The sequence below is a fragment of the Felis catus genome, chromosome C1, assembly GCF_018350175.1.
Source record: "Felis catus isolate Fca126 chromosome C1, F.catus_Fca126_mat1.0, whole genome shotgun sequence".
Taxonomy (NCBI): Eukaryota; Metazoa; Chordata; class Mammalia; order Carnivora; family Felidae; genus Felis; species Felis catus.
Window position 1 is genome coordinate 7,245,468 of NC_058375.1, and position 23,833 is coordinate 7,269,300.

General features: G+C 43.5%; 1 protein-coding gene and 1 long non-coding RNA gene across 31 annotated transcripts in view; one reads left to right on the top strand and one right to left on the bottom strand.

The window, feature by feature from the left end:
- The first annotated feature begins 11,822 nt into the window (after window positions 1–11,822).
- Window positions 11,823–23,833, top strand: part of KIF1B (kinesin family member 1B) — a 145,780-nt gene continuing 133,769 nt past the window's right edge. For 11 of the 30 annotated variants that reach the window (XM_023258105.2, XM_023258106.2, XM_023258104.2 and 8 more), the window contains exon 1: window positions 11,832–12,152. The gene's annotated coding sequence lies outside the window, so the exon portion shown is untranslated. Of the gene's footprint in view, window positions 12,153–12,337; window positions 12,644–12,774; window positions 13,066–21,201; window positions 21,227–23,833 lie in introns of those variants that run through there. The other 19 variants (XM_023258095.2, XM_023258096.2, XM_023258099.2 and 16 more) reach the window with 8 other exon arrangements.
- Window positions 18,128–21,134, bottom strand: LOC123379468. Its single transcript, XR_006583902.1, has 3 exons — window positions 20,957–21,134; window positions 20,176–20,299; window positions 18,128–18,815 (listed from the first exon to the last, which is right to left on the bottom strand). It is a non-coding gene; the product is annotated as an uncharacterized LOC123379468 (long non-coding RNA).

Genomic DNA, 23,833 nt, shown 5'->3' on the forward strand with positions numbered 1-23,833 from the left:
GAAGGTTTAGTGAGTACTAAGAGTCTGAACTGAAGGTCCTGTTCCTACAGAGGAAAAAATGCGGGCTCATTTGTAGATTAGGATTCAATTCAACCCCCAAATCCCAAGTCTCCCATTTGTTGACTTGCTTGGGAACTCAAAGAGTCAGGAAGGTAGCAAGTGAGGGGAATAAAAATCAAGGTCTTAGTTCTTACTCACTTTCCTTTTGAGAAAATTGAAGACCGACTCCCAGTTGAAGGGGAAGAGAAGGAAACAAACCTTTTAAAAAGATAAGTGGCTTCTGTTCCTCTGATTGTCCAGCGTGGACTGAGCCTGAAGTTACTGCCAAGTAACCTCTTCAGCCGTAAACTAAATGTATCTATCCTCTTTTCTCTTTTCACAGAGTGTATCTTCCCGCTGAAGTGCACACATTCTTGGCTGTGGTGCAGGTATGACCTAATTTCGATGTCAAGCGTGTGGGAGAGTAAACTTTCACAGCAGTGCTTCTAAAGCAGAGATGTTTGCAGCATGGAGAACTGAACTTGGTTGGATCCAACACTTAGATGACTACCTTGCTACGGATAGAATTCCAGATCTTTTGTCTTCCGCTTTCTTAGTTAATACTTAGTCCATTTCTGTTTGTGTGTGCGTGTGCGTGCGTGCGTGTGCGTGTGTGTGTCAAAGGGGCGTGCTGTGCTGAACGGCATGGGGTGTGGAGCCAGACGTTGACGGATTTGCATCCTGACTCCACCACCTTGAATAAATGAGTTGGTGTGAGTTTCCTGTGGCTTCAGTAACAATCAGGTGATTTACAGCGACAGAGTTTTATTCTCTCACATTTCTAGAGGCCAGAGGTCCAGAATCAGTATCATGGGCTGAAAAATCTAAGGGTTGACCAGGCTGTGCTCCTTCCAGAGGCTCTAAGGGAAAATTTGTTCCTTGCTTCTTCTAGCTTCTGGAGGCTGCTGGTGTCCCTCGCTGGGCTTGTGGGTGTATCCCCTCCAGGCTCTGCCTCCACGATCACACTGCTGTCAGCACGTCTGTGTGTGCAGTCGTATCTCTCTCTGCCTTCCTCTTATAAGGATACATATGATTGCCTTTAGGGTCCCGCTTGATAATTCAGGATAATCTCTGCATCTTAAAATCCTTAACACATCTACAAAGACCCTGTTTCCTTATAAGGTAACGTTGACAGGTTCCAGGGATTAGGACCCAGCATTGTTGGGTGAACAATATGAACAGTATGTGAACGACAGGAGTGGTTTATTTCATAGCGCTGTTTCGAAGATTAGGTGAGACGATGAATATGGAATGTTTCATGTAGTCCTTGGTTAGAGACCATGCTCAATAAATATCGGCTGCTGTCATCACTATCCCTACCAACATCAGCACCATCATCTGTTTAAATTCTTCCTCTTTCTTGGAGAGGATGAAAAAAAAAATCCATGCTAAGATAGTTGAACCTAGACTTACTTTAGAATTCATCTGCTCTAATCGATCAAAAACCAAAGTCTAGAGGCATTGACTTGCCCATGACCCCACAGCCAGAATGAAGCAGATTTATTTCACTGTAGCGTTTTAGCTGCTGTGACTCTAATGTGTAGACAGGAACCAAAGCAAAGGCATGATGGGGGATCATTCAGGGAGAGAGAAGGAGAGAGAGAATAAAGATTCAATGAGGTCATTTCTTGACTTGATGAGACCATGGCTTCATTATCATTGTTGTTGTTAATCAAGTTATTTAAAAAAAATTTTTTTTAAGTTTATTCATTTATTTTGAGAGAGAGAACGAGAGAGAGAGCAAGCAAGTTGGGGAGGGGCAGAGAGAGAGGGAGAGAGCGAGAATCCCAGGCAGGCTCCTCATTGTCATTGCAGAGCCCCATGGGGGGCTCAAACTCAGGAACCATGAGATCATGACCTGAGCTGAAGTCAGATGCTTAGGTGACTGAGCCAGCCACACCCCCCTAAAGTCAGTATATAAGTAACATGATGGCGCCCCAGGCATCGTGTTTTACACTTACATCTCCTCTGGTTCTCACAACGTGAAAAGCGAATAAGGCATTATCTTCATTCCCATTTTAGAGATGAGAAAACCAAGGGTTATGTGCTCAAGGGCACATGGCAAGTGACAGAATTAGAATCCAAACAGCCGGACTGAAAAGACCACGTGCCCTCAACCCCTCTCTACTCCGTCTTCCCAGGAGATGCGTTTTCAGCATGAATTAGATATTCATCTTAGGTGGTTATGCTATATGCGAGGGTAAGAAAATGCAATTTCCTAGAGACACTGTCCGAGAGCTGGAGCCTTGGAGAGGGCTATGTCTTGAGGGGAGTCTCCTTAGACTGGGGATTCAGGAAAGGTGGAGACGGTGGGGTCATTTGAGATATCCTACCTCTGCTGAGCACTGTTGAGCTGTGGGCATTGTGCTCCCAGCTCTCCATTTTGCCCAGACCGTCCCTATTGTCGTGTCCCAGGCATCCCTCCTGTGGGCTGGACTCCCTGGAGCCGCAGGAAGCCCATTTCAAGCACCGTCTTCTGCCCATGTGCCGGGGCCATCTGTCACTGGCACAGCAATGCCCAGAAACGACGATTTGGTTTCTTTAATCATGGCTTTAAGACCAAAGTTAATTGATACAAGGTTGTCCCTAATTAGTAAAAAATGCCTGTTACAGAAGCACGATGCGTACATAAGCTGCAATTCAGAGGAGGGGAATCTATGCAGAGTATTCTTATCTGGCTGAAATGATAGATTGCCCAGTCATGACCGGGGCAAACAGCCAGACATGCTGATTACAGCTGACTGTGTTCGCAAAGAGCCAGCAGCTGATTAAAACAAAACCTTGCACTAATCGTGGGGAAGTAAGGGAACACACCAAATTAAAATTTCCCATTCTCTTAGTCTTTGCAAAAATATCAGTGTTTGGTTCTTGATTCATTACTTCCGCATGGATTGTTTGGTATTTACTATGGGGTCCTCAGGGCCAGGGTGATCTTGGCAATTGTGCTAACTTACACTATGATGTATACATTCCTTGTAAACGGACTCATTTCATTATAATTGAACATTGGAGGAAAGGAAAAAAAAATGACCCCAATGGATTTTTCTCTTGCCTTTAGGAACTTCAGCAAATGTGCTCCCCAGGCAAAGACTTTTTTTTCCCCTCTTTCTTCTTGTCTAGAAGACTAGAAACTTATTTTCAAAGGTGTAAGCTTTGTCCTACTCAATGTATTTTTGAAATTACTTTTCTAGAATTGTGTTTGTATCCTGCAGCATGATTTTGACTATTCCAGACAGTATCAGAATTCACTTTTTGCATTCACTTGGCTTTTAGAGATAGGCAAAATCCTTTGGATCCAAATGTTGTCAGGTAGCTATGTTTTCTGAGATCTTACACATGACTTTTACATTTAAACAAAAATTTTTTTTAATCTTTATTTATTTTTGAGAGAGTGACAGAGCATGAGCTGGGGAGGGGCAGAGAGAGAGGGAGACGCAGAATCTGAAACAGGCTCCAGGCTCTGAGCTGTTAGCACAGAGCCCGATGCGGGGCTCGAACTCGTAAACTGCGAGATCATGACCTGAGCCAAAGTCAGACACTTAACCGACTGAGCCACCCAGGCGCCCCTGTATTGTTGTTATTTAATACAGGGTTTAATACATCTGTACACCCATACTTATGCCAAATAGATGTTAATTAATATTTACAAGGGCTTTGTATTAAAAACACAGATATTTTCTAGCTTCAACACAGTAGCCTCCTAAGTCTAAACATATAAGCAGTTCTATTTTTAAATGTGCAACATGATCCAAGACTTAAGTACATGTGTTACCTGACCTTGGTTAAAATAAACGGGAGATAATTCTCTTCATGGGCTTGGATCGTCCTACAGAGGACTGCGGTCTTAATTCTCCCAGAGGTAAAAGCGGGCTCTTCCTGCATTTTCATCAGTGCAAGTGGCTGCATGTGGCAGTTTTGAACAAATATGGACTCTGAGTCAGGAAGGCCAACTGTCTGGCCAAGACGCAGTGACCTTTCACAGTACAGGCTGTTCGACCAGCACATCTTAAAACCAGGTCAGAGAGAGGATTATGGCTTATGGCCTCCCGCCCACTCGGCCCCTCTTGCTCGCCCAGCTGCCGCGGGGGAGTCCTGGCCCCTCGGATCCAGCTGCTGACCCAGCCCGCAGAGGATTACTGGTGGGGTCGCAGTTGGGATGCCTTTGGACAAACGCCATTTTTAAACGCTGAAATAGTTTCTTTTCTTTTTTTAAGTTTATTTATTTATATTGACGGGGGGAGGGGCAGTGAGAGAAGGAGAGAGACAGAGAATCCCAAGCAGGCTCCGCACTGTCAGCATGGAGCCGGATGCAGGGCTTGAACTCACGAACCATGAGATCATGACCTGAGCCGAAGTCAGATGTTTAACCGACTGAGCCACCCAGGTACCCCAATGATGAAATATCTTCTTTTAAAAACAATTTTTTTTAATGTTTACCTATTTTTGAGAGAGACAGAGACAGGGTATGAGCAGGGGAGGGGCAGAGAGAGAGGGAGACACAGAATCCGAAGCAGGCCTCAGGCTCTGAGCTGTCAGCACAGAGCCTGATGTGGGGCCCGAACTCACAGACTGTGAGATCATGACCTGAGCCCGAGTCAGACGCTTAACCGACTGAGCCACCCAGGCGCCCCACCAATTCCTCTATTAAACCTCCTGCGTTTGGGGCGCCTGGGTGGCTCAGACGGTTGGGCATGTGACTGTTGGCTTCAGCTCAGGTCATGATCTTGCAGTTCGTGGGTTCAAGCCCTGCTGTCGGTGTAGAACCTGCTTGGGATTCTCTCTCCCTCTCCTTCTGCCCCTCTCGTTCTCTCTCTCCTCCCCTCTCTCTCAAAATAAATAAATAAACTAAAAAAAAAAAAAAACCTCCCGTGTTTGTCACGGCTACCGTGGTTTATATTTTCTAACTGGACCGTGACTGCTGCAGATGCGTGGTTCAATGTAGGTCCGGACCATTGACTTTAGTTGCCGCATAGCATTCCATCGTATGACTATATCACAATTTATTCATCCATCCTCTTGTTGATGGGCGTTTCGATTTTTCCCTATGGCAAACAACATTGCAAAGTCCGCATCCTTGGACCTGTTTCCTTACCTACCTGTGCAAGACTTTCCCTAAAGTATCTACTGGAAAAAGAATTGGTGGGTTACGGGACTGTGCTCATCTACTGTTTGCCTGGCTGCTAACAGATTTTCCAAAATAGCCGTCCCGTTGCCTTCCCTTCCATTACTTGGTATTGTTACATTTTCCATGTCTGGCAATTTGCTGGATTTGGCGTGGTGTCTCATTTCCATGATTTAAGCGTCTTTCCATTCTTCTGTGAATTGCCTACTCATGTCCCTTTGCACGTTGTTTTTCTGTTAGGTTGTTTCTATTTTTCATATTGGTTTATATTATTGTAAATCGATTGGATTTCTTTTATATTCTGACCGCTTTGCAGGTTATAGTTGATGCAAACATATTTGTCCAATCTATGGTTTGTTGTTTCCTTTGTTTTATGGTATCTTTTGTTGTATATAAGTGTTTTGTTTTTTAAAATTATAGCCAAATTAATCTGTCTTTTTTGTTTCGTGTTTGTTTCGTGTTTAAAATATTTTTCCTTATTGGGGGCGTCTGGGTGGCTCAGCTGGTGGCGCGTGTAACTCTTGATCTCAGGGTCATGAGTTTGAGCCCCACATTGGGTGTAGAGTTTATTTCAAATAAATAAGTAAAGATTCTTTTTTAGTTAAAAATTTTTTTTCCGTGTTTATTTACTTTTGACAGATAGAGAGAGAACAAGCAGGGGAGGGGCATGGAGAGAGAGACACACACAGAATCCGAAGCAGGCTCCAGGCTCTGAGCTGTCAGCACAGAGCCTGACACAGGCCTGAAACTCATGAGCCATGAGATCATGACCCGAGACAAAGTCGGACGCTTAACCAACGGAGCCACCCAGGTACCCCTAAAGTTTTTGTTTTTCTTTTTGTTTTGTTTTTAAGTAGGCTCCACACCCAACGTGGGACTTGAATTCATGACCCTGAGATTACAAGTCGCATGCTTTACAGACTGAGCCAGCCAGGCGCCCTATAAATAAAACAGATTTTTTAAAAAAGGAATATTCTTTTTTTTAAATGTTTATTTATTTGTTTATTTTGCGTGCGAGAGAGTACACATGAACAGGGGTGGGGCAAAGAGAGAAAGAAGGAGAGAGAGAATCCCAAGCAGGCTTCATGCTGATAGCATGGAGTTGGATGCAGGGCTTGGTCTCACAAACCATGAGATCAGGACCTGAGCTGAAATTAAGAGTCCTACGCTTAACCGACTAGCATGGACTCTTGATTTTGGTTCAGGTCATGATCTCACAGTTCATGATTCGAGCCCCGCATTGGGCTCTGCGCTCACAGCTTAGAGCCCGGAGCCTGCTTCGGATTCTGTGTCTCTCTCTCTCTGTCTGCCCCTCCCCTCCCTCACTCTGTCTCTCTAGCTCTCTCAAAAATAAATAAACATTAAAAAAATTTTTTTTCTTCATTCATCATCATAAAATATTTTATATTTCCTACTGAAATATTTAAAGCTTTGTTTTGCTGATTCAGGCTTGCATTCCACCTGAAATTTATTTTTTATATGGTGTGATATAAGCATCACATTTTTCACTGTATAGGTAAATGATTATTCCAGCATCATTTATTATCATGTATAGTTTACCATTCTCCCACTGATTTGTAATGTCAATGCTGTCACATGTTGTATTGCCATATGCATGTGGTCTGGACTTTATTCTGTTCCATTTCTGGACTTGTATATTCTTGTGCCAGTGCAACAGAATTCTAATTAGGATGATGCTACAGAAAATCTTGCTAACTTATGGGCAAGTCCCCACATCTCGTTCTTAAAAATTGCCGTGGATAATCTTGTCTTCGTTCTAGCATATGAATTTTTTAAATGGGCACGAAATAGATTTATTATTTGAATTTTATCATCACCTTGTCAAATTCCATGAAAAATCCTGTTGGAGCATTCACTGAAATTACATTAATTAAGTTTACAGATTAAACTTGGAGACGATTGACAATCTGATAATATTTTTTTCTGTCCAAATGTAGGACTATCTCCCTCTATTTTTAGTGACTGGATGAATTTTTATTTTTTTATTTTGATGTATTTAATTTTATTTTAATTCCAGTATAATAAACGTACCCTGTTACATTTCACTTCAGCTATATGGTGTAGGGATTCAGCGATCCTATATATCGCTCAGTTCTCATCACAAGAAGTGTACTCTTAATCCCATTCACCCATTTCACCCATCTCCCCACTCACCTCACCTCTGCTGGTCATCAGTTTGTTCTCTGTAGTTAAGAGTTCCTCCCTTCCTTCCTTCCTTCCTTCTTCCTTCCTTCTTATTTGAGAGAGAGAGAGAGAGAGAGAGAGAGAGAGAGAGAGAGAGAACAAGGGTCAGAGAGAGAGGGAGAGAGAAAGAATCCCAAGCAGGCTCTGCACTGTCTGTATGGAGCCTGACTTGGGGCTCGAACCTACGAACCATGAGATCATGACCTGAGCCGAAATCAAGAGTCAGATGCTGAGCCAACCCTGCCCTCTTTCTTTTTTTAAAAAAAGTAAATTCTACCCCTAACATAGGGCTTGAACTCATGACTCTGAGATCAAGAGTTGCATAGTATACCACCTGAGCCATCTAGGTGCCCCTGTTTGTTTTGTTTCTTAAATTCTACATATGAGTAAAATTGTATGGTATTTATCTTTCTCTGACTGACTTATTTCACTTAGCATTATACTCTCTAGCTGCATCCATATTGTTGTAAATGGCTAGATTTCATTCTTTTTTACGGCTGAGTAATATTCCATCGTGTGTGTGTGTGTGTGTGTGTGTGTGTGTGTGTGTATGTATGTACATACATTTTATTTATTCATTCATCAGCTGATGAACACTTGGGCTGCTGTTTTAGATTTGGCTGTTATAAATAGCACTGTAATAAACAAAGGGGTATATGTATCCTTTTGAATTAGTGTTTTTGTATTCTTTGAGTAAACACCCAGCAGTGGATTTACTGGATCATATGGTAATTCTATTTTTAATTTTTGGGGAAACTCCATACTGTCTTCCATGGTGGCTGCACCAGTTTGCATTCCTACCAACAGTGCATGGGGATTCCTTTTTCTCTACATCCTCGCCAACACTTTTTGCTTCTTGTGTTTTTGATTTTAGCCATTCTGACAGGTGTGAGGTAATATCTAATTGTGGTGTTGATTTGCATTTCCCTGATGATGAATGATGTTGAGCATCTTTTCATGTGTCTGTTGGCTATCTTTATGTCTGTTTTTAAAAAGATTTTACTTTTTTATTAAAAAAATTTTTTATGTTTATTTTTGAGAGAGACAGACAGAGCATGAATGGGGGAGGGGCAGAGAGAGAGAGGGAGACACAGAAGCCAAAGCAGGCTCTAGGCTCTGAACTATCAGCACAAAGCCCGACATAGGGCTTGAACCTGCCAACTGCAAGATCATGGCCTAAGCCGAAGTCAGACACTTAACCAACTAAGCCACCCAGGTGCCCCCCAAGAGATTTTATTTTTAAGCAATCTCTACACCCAAGGTGGGGCTTGAACTCACAAACCCCAGATCAAGAGTTGCAAGTTCCATCAACTGAGCCAGCTGGTGCTCCTGTATGTCCTTTGGAGAAATGTCTGTTCATTTGTTTTGCCCACTTTTTAATTGGATTATTTGGCTCTTTGGTATTGAGTTGTATAAAATCTTTATATATTTTGGATACTGACCCTTTATCAGACATGCCATTTGCAAATATCTTTCCCATTCAATAGGCTGTCTTTTAGTTTTGTTGATTGTTTGCTTTGCTGTGCAGAAGTTTTTTATTTTGATGTAGTTCTAATAGTTTATTTTTACTTTTGTTTCCCTTGCCTTATAAGACAGTTCCAGAAAAATGTTGCCATGATACTTAGGTATCCTTTAATGTGTTTCACCAATACATCTGTATAATTTTTTTCCATATGAGTCTTGCTTATCTTTTGTCAACTTAACCTTACATATTTAATAGTTGTACTGTTATATTTAATGGGATCTTTTGAAATCACATTTTCTAATTGGCTATTCCTAATGAAACAGAACACTTTGTCTTTTTGTATGTTGATCTTTTTAATTTTTTTTATTTTTTTAATGTTTATTTCTGAGACAGAGAGAGACAGAGCATGAACGGGGGAGGGTCAGAGAGAGGGAGACACAGAGTCTGAAACAGGCTCCAGGCTCTGAGCTGTCAGCACAGAGCCCGACGCGGGGCTTGAACCCATGAACTGTGAGATCATGACCTGAGCCGAAGTCGGACGCCTAACCGACTGAGCCACCCAGGCGCCCCTGTATGTTGATCTTGTATCCAGAAACCTTATTTATAGTTGTAGTAGTGGGGTATATGCATCACATTAATATTTTTTAAGTTTAAGTAATTAAATAATTAAATAATTAATTAAATAAATTTTTTGAGTGAGAGAGAGCATGAGCAGGGGAAGGGCAGAGAGAGAGAGAGAGAGACAGAGAGAGAGAGAGAGAGAGAGAGAGAGAGAATCCCAAGCAGCCTCCACACTGTCAGCCTGGAGACCGATGTGGGGCCTGAACCTGTGAAACGTGAGATCATGGCTGGAGTAGAAATCAAGAATCAGATGCTGAACCAACTGAGTCATCCAGGACTCAGGCTTCCTTCCTTCCTTTTTCTCTTTCTTTCTTTCATTCATTCTTTTCTTCTTTCTTTTCTTTCTTCCTTCCTTCATTTTCCTTCTCTTTTCTTTTCTTTTTTTAAGGCAAACTCTAGCCCTAACACAGGGCTTGAACTCACAACCCCAAAATCAAGAGTTGCATACTCTACTGACTGAGCCACCCAGGCGCCCCTTTAATAGATCTTTTGATGTTGTTCTTTTTACATTCTAGGGATAGCCCAATGGGGCCATGGCTAAATTCAATTTTCTAGAACTTGACAGTTTATAAAAGGTACTTTTGTACAAAATCTGTAATCTGAGAAATTGAATGGCTCTGCAGAGTGACTTCATCTATCAAAGGAGAAAAAGGCTGATGCAGCGCCGGCTGTTTTGGCCTTGAAACCTAGAACAGCCTTACCTGCCTCTATTGACCCTTCTCAGTGTGTTTTGCTTAATTTCAGTGCTGATGGCCACCACATTCCCTTCACCAGGTTTTAGATTCTTTTTAGATTGAGCTCCATTGAGAGCTCAGACAAGATTAACTACCGTCCAGGTATTTGTAACTCTCCATGGTACTTATCATAGTACTTACACAAAGAGCTCCAAACAAGGAAAAAGTTGATGTCTGCTGATGAACTGATGAACTTCTGTTCATTAGCCCATTGGAATTTCATTTTTCTTCTGGCTTTCAGGAAGCTAAGAGCTGAGTTTTGTGCTCAGCGGTGGCACATTCCCTGACTCTGCTTTTTAATATTACTTTTCTTTCTATGCACCCGGCTTATTCATACAGGCTTTTATTGTTGTTGTTTTTTTAATTATTAACTTTACTCCTATGTTAATGTTATAAAGATTTATTGCTTTTATACTTCCAGGGAAGTTATGTCAAATCCTTTTGCAGGTAGGTGGAGCTGAAATTCTAAATAAAATGAGAAACGTTCAATAAATGTTGACTGGATAGATAGAGAGTATGAGGACTTTAGTGGGGATGGGGATTTTCCAAAATCATTAGTGTAGGAAATTAATTTCGGTGTTTTAGCGTCTGCTTATAAGTAAGGCTTTGTACATCCAAAACTGTATTGAATTCAGGGTGAAAATCGTATTTTACTTTCATTGTCTGTTAGTAAATAGGAAAGCATTTCACAACCTAATAAAATAATAGTGCTTGGCATGATAACTGCACATATATGCTGTTGACTATTGTATTTCATTAAGTACTGAATTGGACCGCTCACGAACAGTTGTGGGCTTTGCCTTTTGAGCTGAATCTAAATCTGATTTTTTTTAAAAAATCGCGACTAGACTGTTTGTGTTGTCCGGGTTGCTGAATTCCAACAACCCCCCCCTCTTCAAGGGCATCTCCCAGAGGGGAGTTCGGGTCATTAGCTCAGAGACGATACAAAGCATTTTGTTCCTTTACTCACGGCCCTTACGCGGTCTCCCAAGGAGACGAGTGGAATGCCCACTAAGTCATGCTTTTCCATTACTCATTCCGCCTTTTCTCCCAAGGTGGCGTGTGGGAGGTGTTGTGATCGGGCTCGATAAGAATAGGCCGGAAAGCTTGCTGCGGGATAATACACTCATCCCTTTGCGTGTTTCAATTCCGACTGCGCCGTGCTCGGCGGCTTCAACGTGTGAGAAGCTTTCCAAACGGACAATGCCTGCACGCTCGGCTGCCTCCCATATGCATCTCAGCCCCTCCGAAGGCGTCAGGTCCCCACAGTCCCGCCCCGCCCCACTTGGCCAAGCTTTGTTCAAGGTGGATCATCAGGTGGGCCGGGCGCCACTGCTGCCGACTCACGTCCTTCGCGGGTCAACCGGGAGGGGACTCTGGGCGCCGGCCTCCCCAACCCCGCAAGCCCAGTAGCCCCGCACCCCCGTCGGCTCCTGGGCCACCAGGAGGCGCCCCGGCATCTCCGCAGCTCCTCGCCCCAATCGCTCTCCGGCTCACCCTGCGATTGGCCGGCAGCCTCGAGCTCTAAGCTCCGATTGGCTGTCCCCCGCGTCAATCGCGGACGTCGGGGCGGGCCGAGGTGACGAGCGGTGGCCGGGCTCGGGGCGGTGTCCGGCGCGGGCGGCCGCGGGCGGAGCTTCGCGAGGACCGACGCGGGTCAGTCAGACGGCGGCAGCCCTGGGAGGCGCCAGCGCGAGTCCGAGCCGCTCCCCGTCCGCTGCAGCCGCCACCGCCGGCTCCGTCGCCGCCGCGCCCCGGCGTCCCGTGTCCTCGCCCTCCCCGCGCCGCGGCCCTCGATGCGGCGCCGGGCCGCTGCGTGATGGGGCTGCGGAGCGGTGCCCTGCGGCTCGCGGCGGCCGCTGCTCGCGCTGAGGCGCTTCGGTGCCGGGCCCCCCGCGCCCCCGCGCGCCGTGTCGCCTGCTGACCCGGCCCGCCCGTCCGCCCGTCGGTCCGTAGCGCGGCTGAGGTAAGGCGGGGGCGGGCAGCGGCCGGCTCGCCGCCGCCGGGCTGGGGAGGGGGCCGCCCGGGGGGGAGGGGCAGGCCGGGCCGGGACCGGGCGGGGTCTGAGCGGAGGAAGGGCCGGGCGGGGCGGGAGCCGCGCCGCCCCAGCGGGGCGCGGACTGGGGTGGGGTGGGGTGGGGCGGGGGACCCTCCCTGGGCCGGCGAGCCCCCGGGCTCGGGTGCAGCGGCCTGCTGGGTCCCCCGCAGTGACCCGCACCTTCCCTCCGCTTCCCCTGAGCTGCCGGGCCCCGGCTGTGCCCAGCGGTCAGCCTGCCCGCCGCCGTGGGTCTGTTTTGCCTGCGCTCTCTGCGCACACTGCAGCTCCGCGGAGCGGGCGCTGCTCGGCCTGGAAGCCCCTCCGGTCTCGTTTCCCCCATCCCCTCTCCCCTCGCCCCCGTTGGGGTTGGCATCGGGGCTGACACTGGGACTGTGGTTGTGCCCCTTTGCCAGATGGAGGTAGGAAGGGGCTCGGCGAGGCGGAGGGTGTGTGTGTGGGGGGAGGGGGGGCGCCGAGGGCGCGAGGACTGGAGAGGAGCGCGGTGGAAGGGAGGGGGCGTGCGGGATGCTGGCCAGCCGCGACGAAGGCTGGTGTGGTCTCGGCGTCGAGCGGCAGCTCGGGATTACTCCGGCAGCCATATTGGGAGGATGATCTGACAAATCCTTCAGTAGCCAAGTCCGGTTGCTGGAAGGCACCGAGTGACAGCGCTGGCAGCTCTCAGGGTGACTGGCCGCACCAGAAGCCGAGCCTGGGGGGTTGGGAGCCTGCTCGAGCAAGCTAGTCATTGTTCGTGCAACACAGCGCGTTCCGGCCCTAAAACCGGACCTGAACTCCCCAGATCACTTTTTCTCCTTGGCGAATTGCTACATGAGCTTCTATGGTAAAGTGCCTTCAAGATGCCCTTCCTGTTGGGATGAAATACCGTGTCTGTGTATTCATCTTGTATGGCCCGTGCTGTGGCCATGGAGGCCTGATGATGATCCCTTACACGCACACGGGCACATCTGAGGATCGCTGAGGCCAGTTTTCCCGTCTGGAGGCTTCCAGTTGGTGTTAATTGCATTGCAGGGATGGATTTCTCAGAGTAGCTCATCAACGCAGAGGTTTAGTAAGCCGGAATATTCTCATAGTGAGAGAGGCGTGCAGCAGTATTTCTGACGATGCACGTTGTCACCTTTGTGGAATCTGGAGGTAGCTGAAATTAGATTGTCAACAGATCCCTTGCTCGCATATCTCTTACTGTTCTAGGCAGCTGTTGTGCGACACTGAATATGTTGCTTTGTGTCCTAGATGGGTCTGTCTGAGGCCTAGGGAAGTATGGTGATTGGATTTGAATAGCTCTTAAGTGATATCATGGTGGATATTTTATTTAAAGGCTGGCGTTTTGTCGGCTTAGCTTAGTCATAATAAAATCTGAGCTTGTGTTCTCTTAAGTGAGGCGGTGCTTTCTAATTAACTTGGTGTGGCTGTTGGATTGTGAGGCAAGCGGAGTTAACTTGCTGTGTGAGGATAGAGTATAAGGATTGTACACACCTTGGGATTGTGAAACAGATCCGGAAATGATCAGTGATGGAACTTAGTGTGAGACTGTCAATCTGTCTCCTCCTACATGCTCAGTGTGGACAGGACCTGGAGAGTGCCATGCCTGTCTTCTTTGTGCCCTTAGCTTTCAAACTCTATTTCTTGTGGAACAAATTCCTGTAAACTTCTTAAGTTGAACTCTCTAAAAAAAGTCTTAATACTTTATTTTTCTGCTTTTACTCTTTTAGAACTTAGTTGAATCAAAAATGGCATCAATAGAAGCGAGTGCTTTTTTGTATTACTTTAACTTGAGAGAAGTACAGAATGTTTGTTTTAAAATTCCATGCCCCAATTAAGAACTGTTTCTAAGTTAAAAAATTTTTACAGTTACTCTATTAGTAAAAAAGATCTGAAGAATTGTGGTTCAATATAATTTCAGCATTTAATAAAATCAGACCTGATTGTGAATCTGATTTGGAGGCAGAATTTTATGAATCCGTGCAGCTCTGCTCTGATGAATGTTTTTCCAAAATTTATCCAATTAAGTACAGCTTCGAAGGCTTTAAACAGACCACTTTTCTTTTCAAGACCAGATATGAATGCAGTTTTCCTTTTTTCTCTTTGCTCTTTCCCACTTTGAATTTGTGCAGGGAATAAACTCTCAAGAAGAGTGCCAACAGAGTCTCTCCAAGACCAAGGCTTTCTAGCCCAGTTCCCTGCTAAGGGCTTGTTCTGGGTACAAAGTAAAGGATGACAATAGGCCCCTGCTTCCTAGTTTGTAAACTCCTTCCCAGGCTGCTAATCACAGCAGGTCTTTTCCAGGAGTTAAGCATATCCTTTTGATCTTGTAAACTGATATGATATAATTTTACAAGGCTCTGAAGTGAAACTGTAGCCTGTCTATTTCATGTAGTTTTTTCTTTGAAAGATGGCCTTGTTGAAACAGAAACTGGTGAATCTCTGGAGTTCATAAAAGTATGGATAAATACATACTTCCAGAACTTTTCTTTGTGCAGCTCCTTGGAATAGAAGATGAACGAAGCAGATGTGACAGGGGCAAGGAAAACCTTGCAAAAGAGTCCTTGGGCTTCTCTTTGAGGTGGACTTTTTGGTTAATGGCCCATTGATTCATTTATGCTCACTTTTATGACATTCATTACCAGTTTATTGACAGTGCATGTAGAGATTTAGTTCTTTACCCTCAAGGAACTTCTGTTTGTATACAGGCATGGTAGGATAAAGTTAACTCCCAACTCTTTTACGTTTTAGTACAATTTAATGTACCACTGCTCATACCATGATGGCTTCCGTGGTTTTTATAGTCAGAGCCTTTTCCCTTTTGTATTGTCATATAATACTTCTCTAGTACTCAATTGGTACTTTTAGGATTGCTTTGTGTTTGTATATGTGTTTGAAGTCAAAAGATCGTAAACGATGGATTAAAAATTTTTTTTGATATTTAATACCACATTGTCTATGCCAAAGCATATCATTCAACTGTACCACCCTCTACCATTGCTCTGTTTGATGTCATTGATACTTGGATTAGTTCTGCCTTCCGTCCGAATTTCTGACATCATCCTGGCAGATGTCAATGACTGTATAAACAGTAACAACAACAATATTGACAAAATAGCTCACTCTCATTGAGCTCTTTCTAATGCGCCAGGCTCTTTTCCAAGCACTTTGCATTATTCACTAATCCTTGTTTTAAAAAAAAAAAATTAAGTTTATTTATTTTGAAAGAGACAGAGACAGCGTGAGTGGGGAGGGGCAGAGAGAGAGAGAATCCCCAGTAGCTCCACGTTGTCAGCACAGAGCCCGATTTGGGGCTGAAACTCACAAAACCATGAGATCATGAGCTTAACCGACTGAGCCGCGCAGGCGCCCCTCTATTTTAATCCTTGTAACAACCATACGAAATAGATACTATGACTCCCATTTTACAGATGAAGAAACAGGCTAAGTGACTCTCCCACCCCGAGTCATTAGAAATACCTGACTGCTATACTGAACTTCTGTAACTACCTACCTTTAACTGTAAAATTCCTTGACTTCAGCTCAAGCAAACGTTGGCTTCATGCTCCCATGTTCCCGTAACTCACTGTTGTGGCCACATCGTCTTCACTTACCGTAGCCTTCAGGTTTGTCTTCAGATCTCAGATTGGCCTGCAGCTCTGAACGAAGTTCTGATCACTTATAGCTCTCACTTCTATCGTCCTTTTCTGTGTGCTCTTGTACCTCAAGTCTCCTGGTGCAGCAGCCTCTTCCAGCTTTTCCTCCCGTGTGACTTGTGGGGTGCATTGCTCTAGCTGTTTTCTGACTGGCACTTGCAGTTTTTAATTCATTTTTCTGCAAGACCCATTGTGCACACGCCAGCCTTGCATCATTCTTACCATCCATACCTTCTGGTTTTAGTCTGCCAGGGAGGAATCTCACAGTGCTAGGGGGTAGTGCCACAATTAACGTGTAATCTTAGGTCTCCTCCGAACCCGTCTCTGGTGTCGAAGTAATTCCGGTCAGTTCCCTCCCCTGTCTTCCACAGTGACTTTTCTAACATTTTGACTGCTTTATTCAAGCCTCCCCACTGCCCCGTGTTTGGCATAAAACCTTACCTACCACCTCATAGGGAAAAGAAGGCATGAACTCCCCCACCCCTTCTTCCCTTTCCTCTACTTACAGAATTCTCTGCCTTCTTTCTTACCTTCTTTCCTCAAGTGTAGTGAGGAGTTACTCTCCCTGACTTAGCTAATCCCTCAGCCTGTGTTCTGGATATTAGCACTGCCTTGTAATCTTAGGGACTTCCCGTATTGGTTACTCCTTTCCCCTTTTGCAGTTTCTCCACAGTCCCACCTTAGGGCCTTTGCTCTGACCTAGAATGCTCTTCCCTGAGCGCTGCTCGGCTAACTCCTTCACCTCCTTCAAGTCTTTGCTTACACCTCATCACCTCAACAGGCCCAACCTGACCTCATTTATGCACCTGCACAGCGTTCCTCCCCACCACACACCTGCCTCTGCTGTACTCTTCCCTCCCTGGTAATGCTTATGATCATGTAGCATTCTGTATAAATTATTATTTTAGTGTCCCCGCTTCCCCCCCCTGGATGTAAGCTCCTCCATGGCAAGGATGTTTATCTGTTTCATTCATTGATTTATCCCAGACTCCTGGAAATGCCTGTCACAGGCACCTAGGCACCTAGTAAATAGCTGTTGAATAAAGTATAGAAGCATGCAGATCTCTCCTAATAAAAACAGGAAGCAGGGGAGAAAAATCCTTCCTTCATTCGTGTTTCCTCCTAGCTGTTACTCTCCTGTCGAGTTCTGGAAGCAAGGAGGATACTTGTATCCACTTTCTAGCCTCCTAATTACTCCCCAGCCCACCACAGACTGGCTTCAGTGGCCCTCACTTTGCTGACACCTGCTCTTGCTCTGGCTTCCAGCCTTTTACTGCCAAAACCAGGGGACACACTTCATGCCTTCACAGTACTGGAAGTTCACACTCCCTCCTTAGTGTAGCTTTTGTCTGCTTCTATTTGGTGGATCTGGTTTCAGATCTTGGCCTGCTTTTCTGGCCACTCAACACTGTTTTCAAATTCATTCAACACAAATTTTTGTATAATTTTTAAAGGCTTCTGTTTTTAGGAACTAGAATTTTGACATAACATATTTCTGATGTTAAATAGCAGAATAGGTTTATTGCCGGAATGTTTTATTTGTTTACAGTTTGTACCACTTACCGCTTCTAAAAAGGATTTGAGCAGCCTACCACAAGTACCATAAATACAGAGGGGTTTTTAAAGTATAGATAAAAAACAAAACTTTGTGTAACAGGAGGAAAAACTAAATAAACACATTACAGCAATTTATGTAATGTGGTTATTATAGTTTAGTTTTGAAACTTTTAGAAGTCAAGGTAAAAAGGGAAAGGTAAATTATACACACATATAATGGCTATATATAATGGTTCATAAAGAGAAACTTTTTTTTCAATAAATTTGAATATTATTGTAAGAGAAATGTGTTATAGACATACTGATACATACATATGTTACATACATACACTAAGAGTTTTTTTTTTTTTTTAATTTTTTAATGTTTATTTTTGAAGGAGAGAGCGACAGAGTGTGAGTGGGGGGGTGGGGGTGCAGAGAGAGAGGGAGACACAGAATCTGAAGCAGGCTCCAGGCTCTGAGCTGTCAGCACAGAGCCTGATGTGGGGGCTCGAACCCAGAAACCACGAGATCATGACCTGAGCCAAAGTCGGACGCTCAACTGACTGAGCCACCCAGGCACCCCATTTTTTATAATTTTTTAAAGTTTATGTTTTTATTTTGAGAGAGACAAAGACAGTGTGAGCAGGGGAAGGGCAGAGAGAGAGAGGGAGAGAGAGGATCCCAAGTAGGCTCTGCACGGTCAGCACAGAGCCTGACACGCGGCTCAAACCCACGAAACTGTGAGATCATGACCTGAGCTGAAACCGGGAGTCAGACGCTTAACTAACTGAGCCACCCAGACACCCCCACACTCGGTGTTTTTAACAGGTCTTTAAATAAAAGGAAAAGACGTTTTTCAAGGACCTTTTTAAAAAAAGTAATCCAACTTGCATTTCAAACTGTGAATACATCAAAATATAACCAGTCTTTTTTTATGAAGGCTATGACTAATATGGTTCAGATATATCACTTTATATAAAGATAAATCAGAGCAGAAAACTCATTATTTAACCCTTGTGAGAGTTTGGAATACTTGTATTCTGTGTTGTCATCTAAATGAAAACATATCTATTAAACTTTCAGTGCTGGTTTATCAAGATTGGCATATTATCAACACACGGAAAAGTCTGACCTGCATTCTTGCCCAGGTAGTAAGCTACCTCCCGGGCAGGTAGCTGCAGAGGTGTGGTCAGGGCAGATTTCAGAAGGAGGGAACCTTGACTCATACCAAATTTGAATTAACCTCTGATTGAAACTTACCATTTCTATACTATGACCGAGCTGAGTTGACTTTAGCCTGGACATTGCCAGGAGGAGGTGTTGTCTGTCATTCACTTTGACACTAGAAGAGCTTCAGTGGAATGTTGAAATTTAAGTGGCAGAATTCCCAGCAGATCTGCCAAAATACAATTATGAGATGTAGCTTCAGGTATTAGAACGAACTGACTTACTAGAGTTTAATATTAACTGTCCTTTTAAAGAAAAGAGAAAAAACATCACTGTCATTTGGAATACTTTATTTTAAGCCACAAGAGCTGTTGTCTCTTATTTATTTTTTATTTATTTATGAGAGTGCACATGTATGTGCAGAGTGGGGGAGGGGCAGAGGGAGAGAGAGAATCTTAAGCAGGCTCTACGCTCAATACAGAGCCTAAAGGGGGCTCTATCTCACTACTGTGAGCTCATGACCTGAGCCAAAATCATCAGTCAGACACTTAGCCAACTGAGCCACCCAGCCACTCGTATTTATTTTTATTTTTAAGTAAGCTCTATGCCCAACATGGGGCTCAAACTCCTGACCCCAAGATCAAGAGTCACATGCTCTACCAACTGAGCCAGCGCCTAGGAACTGTTGTCTCTTGATGCACCTCTTGGTTTATGAATAAAATCATGTTACGAGTGAAGGGCACCTGGGTGGCTCAGTTGGTTAGATGTCTGACTTTGGCTTAGGTCACGATCTCACGGTTTATGGGTTCAAGCCCCGCATCGGGCTCTGTGCTGACAGCTCAGAGCCTGGAGCCTGCTTCGGATTCTCTGTCTCCTGTCTCTCTCTGTCCCTCCCCTGCTCATGCTCTGTCTCTCTCTGTCCCTCAAAAATAAATGAAAACATTTAAAAAAAAATCATGTTACGAGTGGAAAGGAGGATCCTAGATTTCTTAATTGCAGTGACAAATAATGAGTTTTCTGCTCAGATTTATCTTCATATAAAGTGATATATCTGAACCATATTAGTCATATCCTTCATAAAAAAAGACTGGTTATATTTTAATGTTGTATTCTCAGTTTGAAAAGCGGGTTGGATTACTTTTTTAAAAAATGTCCTTGAAAAACATCTTTTCCTTTTATTTAAAACTGCAGTGGCAGTTTTAAAACTGTATTTTAAAACTTACTTTAGATAGCGGTTAAAAGAAAACAGTTGGGGAGCCTGGGTGAGCTGGTTTAACCCCATTTGAGATTGAAAATCTGATCTGTCAGGAGACTTTCTGTGCAGTCTGATTCTTGGCACTGGGTTAGAGTGCAGAAAGAAGCTTCTCCAACATGTGATTCGTTTTGAGTTTTCACAGCTCGGCTCATGCTGCTGTTTGTTTATAGAGTCAAAGACCAAGAATAGACAGGTAACTCATACACATACAAAAATTCTTACCTTTTGGTGGGCCATTTTATCAGTATAGCCATGATCAGGGACACAGAGTATTGGATCCTAAAATCTGTTTGGTTCTCATGGAAAGTATTGGATTGAGAGATGTGAAACTTACAATAATGAAGTTTTCATAGAGTCGCAAAATGGTCTCATTAGCTGCTGTTGCTTACTTTTGGGTACCCACTCATTCTTCAAGTTGTAATTCGTTCTTGAAACCGTAATTCAGTGGAAAAGATGATCTATGAAATAGAGTGCTTATTGCTGTTGTAAATCTGCTGCTATATAGCAAATTGTGTGAATATTGAATTTGAAAAACTAAATTTCTTATTTAAATTCTATTTTCAGTTGTGACATATATGTATTGAATAATGTGTCTGTGTAGGAGAGTTAAGTGAAATACTGATTGCAACATCGGGCAGAATGGAATAAGTAGAAAAATGGAAGAATCAACACAACATTTCTAAGGAGAAAAGAGAAAGAAGGTATCACTTTTGGCTCAGAAAGGGGCACGTTAAGGAATATATGACTTAATGCTTTTCGCTTTATGGTGACATTTGACCTTCTCCTGGAAAGACGTGGATGTAACAGGTTGAGAAGGGGGATTGGGCTTCCAGGAATTGCGTGTTTGGTGTAGTAAGAGGGTGCTTGGTGGGGAAGAAGGCTTGAAGCTGGGCAGTGAAAATGGTGACTGGGGAAGCAGGTTGGATTGCGGAGGCCCTTGGATTTTTAGGGTGTGTTCTGAGGCCACGGAAACCAGTGGAAGGTTTTTAAAGAGAGGAAATGACATGAACTGACTTATATGTTGGGGATATGATCTTCGCTGTCTTCTATAGAAAAGGGATACTACAAAAACAGACCAACCAAACGCTAGTTGTATTTTGTTCCTGTTTACTCACTTTGCTGAATGGTTAATTTGAAAATTAGTCTTCTTAGGCTCTTAATACTCCAGGGAACCTCTGAGGGCAAGTTCAGTTGCACAAGATCAAAGTTAAGCAATTGGGCAAAATTCAGAAAAATTCAAATAACTTAGACCTAACTGTTTTATTTTCCCTTTATTGTTAGTGAATGCTTCTGGAATTTTTGCTCCATTCCGCTTTCCTGATGCTTCTAATTGTGTGTCATAGGAAGGAAAACAGGTCAGAGGCACAGTCTAGAGCTGAGGCTGTGTAAGTGATTTAGAGTATGTGATGGTCTTTCCTGTCTTTCTTCCTTTGACTGTTCAAAGCTTGGAAAATGTATTTTTATGCTAAATTTAAGAAGTATTGTTTTCTTGTAACTTCCTAAAAGTATTCTGTAATAATTGTTTCTCATTGGAATTTAAACCTGATTTCAGATTTATGTAATTGGTAATATTTCTTTAACAGCCTGGGAATTTTGAAGCTGTGATTCTTTGATGTAATGCTACTATAAAAGAGATACTGTTTATGGTAGTAGGGAAGTAACAAAGTAACACTTTCTATAGTCCATTTAACTATAGTTTCCTATTATTATGTAAAATTCTGACTCGCTTGTGAAGATGGTTGCAGTTTTACCTCAAGACAATTAAATCAGAAACAAAATACATATTTAGGTTCAAATTGTTTGGGAAAAGTAATTTTGTTATTTATTTGAGGGGGAAGTTTTTTTTGTTTTTATTTTTGTTTATTTATTTTTTTTTTTGAGAGAGAGAGGGCACAAGTGAGCGAGGGGCAGAGAGAGAGAGAGAATCCCAGGAGGGGCAGAGAGACAGAGGGAGAGAGAAGCAGGGCTCACCCAACAGGAGACTCAAACTCATGAACCCTGAGATCATGGCCTGAGCCAAAGTCAGATGCTTAATGATTGAGCCACCCAGGCACCCAGAGGGAAAAGCAATTTTAAAATGTACTTATCAGTTCCAAAAAAGAATGACTTAACACTTTAATTAGGAAAGAATTTGAAATGAATTTTATCCTTTTTCCTTCTGATCAAATACCTGTTTCTATTTTGGAACAACTTATGGTTTTTATTAATGCCCTTCAAGCATCAGTCCATTGATACAATAACTAGGAATTCAACTAAAATATTTTAATTACCGTATTCAAGCCCCTGTAGCTAGGGGATTAGAAACATGACTAAAATTCTGTTCTTGTCCACAACGAGCTTAAAATTTACAGTAGAGATAAGAAAAGTAAATAACTTACTTGCCCTAGGTAAGGCCAGTGACTTGAGTAGTATTAAATGGAGAAGCATTAGCATTTGGTTTGGGAGGTAGGGAGAGTCTATGAAGGCTTTAGAGATAGGTGGCATAGAAGAAGATCCTAGAAGAATAAATTGGATTGGTAGAGGAAGAAGGTCACAGTGGGTAGAAGGAACGTTGGAGCAAAGGCACTGGCACAGAAAAACATGAGATACTTTCAGGAAGCCCTCTGGTGAGTGGTTGTTAAGGAATGTGGATGGAAGGCAGTGTTTTGTGGGTTTGTAAAAGTAGGTGGTTTATGTCGCAGAACACATTGAATGCAGTGTGGGAAGTTCAGCCATTGTTTGGTAGACAGTAGGGACACTTTGAGGATTTTTAAGTGGACACTGATATGAACAGACCTGTGCTTCAGGAAGGCCAGTTTGGCGGTGTTGCCTGGTTATGGATGGAGTAGATGAAAGTGGCAGTACTTGGGTAGTCGAATGGGGGTGGAAGGAAGAAAGAGAGAAAGTGGTTGAAGTTAACCATCTTGGGTGAGAAATATCGAAAATCTAAAAGGGATGGTAGTGGTGGACGTGGAGAGATTTTCTAGGTAAAAGCTATGTGATTTGGCAGTTGATTCGATGGATGGAAGAAATAAGCAGATATTAGGGACGTTAGTATTTCGGTTCCTAGTGACAAATCCATAGCTCTTTATATCTAAATCCGCACAAGGAGATTCATTCTTTGTTGTCTGTAAATCAGTCGGCAGCATTCAGTACTTGGTAGGCTTTGGGTAGAATACAAAAGAAGGAAGTTTTGTTTTTTTAATTGAAACATCGACAGTATTCAGTAATGGTGGACATTTTGGCAAACCTGTTTCTTGTATCTTCCCCTAATAAATTTCTTAATATCATCAGATACTGAGTCTATGTTCAGGCTATTATGGTTGTCTAAAAAATGTGTTTTTGCAGATTTTCTTGATTAAAAAAATCACCGCACTTATCTTATAACTAACACAAGTTCCTTTTATTACCTCTGCATGTTATTTATCTGAAGATACTGGGTGACTTGACGTGTAGATTTTTCTATGTTCTGGTTTTCGCTGATTGTATCTTTTAGGTGTCATTTACATTTTTTATTTGCTCTCCTAGGTGGTTAGAGCTGAGGCTTCATCTCTTGTTTTTTTTTTTTTGTTTTTTTTTTTTTTTTTTTGTTTTTTTTTAAAGGGGGTGGGATAAGAATACTTACTAGGTGGTGCTGTGTAAAGCATGCATGGAAGCATAGACCACCTAGGTGTCCCCCCTTTAGTGACACTAGGACTGATTATTTGGTTCAGATATCGTCAGCCTAATCCAAGCAATACAGCGTGTCCACATTGGAGCGCCTGCAGGGCTCAGTTGGTTAAGCATCTGACTCTTGATTTTGGCTCAGGTCATGATCTCAGGGTTCGTGAGATTGAACCCCGTGTTGGGCTCTGCACTGATGGCACAGAGCCTGCTTGGGATTCTCTCTCTTCCTTCTCTCTCTCTCTCTCTCTCTCTCTCTCTCCCCCTCTCTCTTTCTTTCCCTCTCTCTCCCTCCCTCTCCCTCTGTCTGCCTCTCCCCTCTGCACACTCATGCTCTCTCCTTTAAAATA